The sequence below is a fragment of the Petaurus breviceps genome, unplaced genomic scaffold (genome assembly GCF_028583685.1).
Source record: "Petaurus breviceps papuanus isolate PSGF00001 unplaced genomic scaffold, PetGlider_PUasm1.0 37, whole genome shotgun sequence".
In the NCBI taxonomy this organism is placed as follows: Eukaryota; Metazoa; Chordata; class Mammalia; order Diprotodontia; family Petauridae; genus Petaurus; species Petaurus breviceps.
In genome coordinates, this window is record NW_027186296.1 from 58,181,271 (window position 1) to 58,186,158 (window position 4,888).

The 4,888-nt window shown below is 35.2% G+C and overlaps 1 pseudogene; it reads left to right on the plus strand.

Annotated features, from left to right (window-relative positions):
* The first annotated feature begins 516 nt into the window (after window positions 1-516).
* Window positions 517-700, plus strand: LOC138168580 (translation machinery-associated protein 7-like; annotated as a pseudogene).
* Window positions 701-4,888: the final 4,188 nt, after the last annotated feature.

Below are 4,888 nucleotides of genomic sequence, written 5' to 3' on the forward strand. Positions count from 1 at the left end.
CATTATGTCATGTAAGATGGATAATTTTAATTACATGAAATTAAAAAAGGGTTTTGCACAAACAAAATCAACATAGTCAATATTAGAAGAAAAGCAGGGAATCTGAGTGGAAATTTTTACAGGAGGTTTCTCTGATGAAGGCCTCATTTCTCAAATATATAGAGGACTGAATCAAATTTACCAAAATATAAGTCATTCCCCATTTGATAAATGGTGAAATGATTTGAACAGGCAGTTTTCAGAAGAAGAAATCAAAGTGATCTCTAGTCACACCAAAAAAAAAAAAAGCTTTAAATCACTATTGATTAAAGAAATGCAAATTTTAAAAATGTTGAGATACTACTGCACAACTATTATAATATTAGATAAGATTATAGAAAATAACACATGTTGGTGGGGGTGGGGAAAAATTGGGATACCAAGTTTTAGAGTTGTGAACTAATCCAACCATTCTAGAGAGAACTTTGGAACTATAACCAAAGGGCTATAAAATTGCACAAAGGAGCAGCAGGTACAATGTCCCGTCATAAGGGTGGTAAGAAGAAGCCTCTGAAGCAGCCCAAGAAACAAATGAAGGAAATGGAAGAGGAAGATATAGCTTTCAAACAAAAAAAAAGAAAAATTGGAAGACTTAAAAGCAAAAACTGCTGGGAAGGGACCACTTGCTAGTAGTGGGATTAAGAAATCTGGCAAAAAGTAGATATTCCTGTATAGATAAAATAGTGATTTCTGTTGGTTTCTCTCTTACTTTGTGACATCTACATTTCCTACTTGCCTCCTGCAGCCAAGATTGTGTGATTTTAAGGAGTCTATTGTTCAATGTAACAAATATTCTTTAATTTTTTTTTTTTTGCTTTATAGAGAGGAGAAGGTAGGACAATTGGGGTTAAGTGACTTGCCCAAGGTCACATGGTTAATTTTGTGTTAAGTATCTGAGGCCAGATTTGAACTCAAGTCCTCCTGACTCCAGGGCTGGTGCTCTATTCACTGCCCCACCTAGCTACCCCAATAAACATTTTTTTAGAAGATAAAAAAAAATAAAACTGCACATACTCTTTGTTTGTAACAGCAAGCACCTTAGCATACCCAGGACAGCTGCTAGTATAGGTTCTTTGATCTGTTTTCCTAAAGGAAACCAATTCAAAAAGGGTTAACAATATTACTTTAATCAAACATATGTCATTCACTTAGTTCAGCGGAAAAAGACAGCACCCTGAACTTAAAAGAATACAAACAGAAATTACATGCTGACAAAAAATACAGACAGAGGAAAATAACAAAATTCAACAGACATGGCTTCTGGTTGTCTGACCATTACATAATACAGTTAGTTACCAGAGAGAGAAGCACCAACATCTGGGTTTTCATAGTTGGGGGACTCAGTGGCTGCCCAGAGTCTCATGTGGCCAAATCACACAATTCTTCTCATAGTGAGTCCTAAAGCAAAACACCTCAGGTAGCACACACACACACACACACACACACACACACCCATATAGCCTTCTCCAGGGTCAGAAGACATCACAACATTTGTGACCCACTGTCTAATCACAAAGTAAGAAAAGGTGGGCCTTCCTGAAAAACAAGCCTCCCCTAAGCAAGCTTCTGTTGTTGGGTTCCAAGTGAGGCCCACTAGTGGCAGGGAAGATCTTCAAATTCCATAGGCCTATTAAGGGGCAGGGAAGATCTTAAAATTCCCTTGCCATTACACCCTTTAACCCAGCAATACCACTTCTAGGTCTGTATCCCAAAGATATAAAGGGGAAAGGAAAAGGATCTAAATATTCATGCATATTAATAGTAGCCCTTTTTGTGGTGGCAAAGAATTGGAAAGTGAGTAGATGCACACCAATCAGGGAATTGTCGAACAAGGAGTAATATATGATTGTGTTGGAATATTATCTTACTTATGAAATGATGAGCAGAATGGCTTCAGAAAAACCTGAGAAGACTAACATGAACTGATGCAAAGTGAAGTGAGCAGAAGTAGAACATTGTACTACAGTAACAGCAATGTTATAAGGATGATCAACTGTGGATGACTTAGCTATGCTAAGAAATACAATGATCTAAGATAATTCTGAAGGACTTCTGATAAAAAAAAAAAAGCTATCCATCTCCAGACAAAGAACTGAAGTCTGAATGCTGATCGATGAATACTTTTTTTTTTTTTCAGTTTTCATTATTTTCTTTTTGGTCTGTGTTTTCTTATGCAACATGGCTAATGTGAAAATACATTTTGCATGACTTCACATATGTAATCTACATTAAATTGTTAGCCTTCTCAAGGAGGGGGGATGAAAGGGAGGGATAGAGAGAATTTAGAACTCAAATTTTTTTAAATGTGTGTTTAAAGTATTTTACATATAATTGGAAAAATAACACAAAAGAGACTTTAAAATTGTTCATTCTCTGTTGGAACATTAATTCTGGTTCTTTTTCTATAGGTATTGAAGATAGCATATGGAAAGGCAAAGAATTGGCAAGGGTCAAAATATTGGCATGTCAAAACCAGGGAATAAAAATTTGGCTAGTTTGTTCAGAATATAAAGGAGACAAATATGAAATAAGTTAAGAAAAGTAAGTGGAATCCAGATGGTAGAAGTCTTTAAAAGTTTGGCTGTGTAGTGTATATTTTCTTCAAGAGGCAATAAAGAGTTCGACAGCTTTCCAAGTTCTTTCCCATGGTTTGTCTCCTTTTACCAATGTTGTGAAGTAATTCCAGAGCACATATATTTCCCACCCTACTACCTATGCTGCTTTCCAAATTATTGCATATTCTCCCCTTATTATCTTAGCTTCAGTTTCTCCATCTGTAGAAATGGAATAGTACCTGAAGCTTTTGGGGAATGGAGATTGATATCTAAAAGAACCATGTAGATTTGTTCTGAGGATCAAATGAATCAACTTCAACCATTTAATCAGGACACTAAATGGTGTAGTTGGTAGGTGGAACACTGTACTGAGGAAGATCTCAATTTGAGTTGTTTCTGGCACTAATAAGTTCTGGGTCCTGGAACAAGTCTTATAACTTCTATCAGTCTCAGTTTGTGTCAATCTCTGAAATGAAGATAATAAAGAGCACCAATCTCTCCTTTTTACTTACATTTGCATCCATAGTGCTATCGATGGTATCTGGCACATGGCTGGTGTTTAATAAATGTCTGTTACCTTGCCCTGCCTTACCTACTTCACAGGGTTACTACAAGAAGCAAATAAGATAATACATATCAAATTTTTTTAAAATCTGATAGTATCATCAAATGTTGACTATAATTATTAATATTATCATGGAGGGCAAACTATTCAGAAAAGTTAAGTAACTTGTACAAGGTTACTCTAAAAGTTTGCAACTAGAATTCAACTTTTCTAACTTTGGACAAAAGCTGATTGGGTTCTGTATTTTATTTCCCAGATGAAATTTTGGGATTATTAGAAATAAGGGAAGGTAAATCACAAGTCTGAAGGAAGATTAGGAGAGGCAGTGGGGTGATATGAGAAATAAAATCAAATGGAAAAAATCATGGGAATTCTAGTTCTTTGGTCCCTTCCTGAGGCAAACAGAGGTTTTTCTTTACCACCTAGACCCAGGGGCCAGGAATACTGAAGGCTCTGTTTCCCATCATTGATAACAAAGTTTTATTAATATCCAAGTTTTCCAAATATATCTTGAAATTCCTTCCAGATATTCTAGTTGATGATGGAAATGTCATTTATAGTCTAAAATGCATAGAAAACTGAGAGCCTCAACCGCTTCAAACAGAAAGCCCCTATAAAGTGTCTTGAATTCTCCTGAGTTACATTAATTAGCTTTTTAATGCCTTGAAAACACAGACTTTTAATATAGGTAATTATTCTTTTCATTCTCATCATCCGACAACTAATTCTCTCATCTTTCTTTCTTTTGTCTCCCTCAAATACTTAAAGAATTGTAAGGTATTTGAGAGAAACTATTTTCTTTCTTTTCTTTTTTGGTCAGATCAATCACTGCATCTCTGGAGCTTTTAAGATATCAAGTTACACTAAGATTTAAAACATATTCCTTGTCTGTACCTATTGGATATTCAGTTTTGTAGACAAGGTGAGATTGATCTATTTCTTCCCAAATGGCTCTCAATGGCCAATTGCTGCCTTTTCAGAGACACTTTAAGAAGAAGTAAAGGATTTCCTTCTTGGCAAAGACCACTGAAAAATCCAAAATATAAATTCAGATGTGTGGATGACAAATTTTATAATAAAATGTAGAGAAGGGGGGGTTGTCTGTCAAGAGTCTTTCTTCATGCTTGCTTCTACCAAAGCAATGAAAGAAATCAATGATTAATTCAAACCACCATTAATGATTACTCTATAAATATTATTCTACTTGATTTTTGCAGTTCCGTGAGTTAAGAAGTATAAGAATTAGTTTCATCCCCATTTTACAAAGGAGTCATTTGCTACTGAGAGAAGGGAAGTGTCTAGTTCAAATGAATGGAGCTAGAATTCAAAATTAGGTCTTCTGATTGCAAGTCTACTGCTTTCTCTAGCATACAATGTCTGTAAGGATCAATATTAATAAGAAGACTATAAGCATAGCATTATGAAAAGTTCATTGCATCTGGATTCAGAGGAACCTAGGAACAAATCCCAGGCCTATATATCACTTCTTGTGTGACCATGGGCAAATCTATTAATTTCTCTTGACCATTCCTTTGTTGGTAAAAATAAGTAGGTCTGATTAGATCAGAGGTATCAAATATGTGGTCCATAACACTCTGGAGAGGGGCCCCAACCAGATGAAATATAACCAGAAAATATTTAATAAAATACAGAAAAAACAGTATAAAACCCAGAATATATTAATAGTTTTCTAAATCAATATCAACAAATCCCCACAGGGATCCTTCTA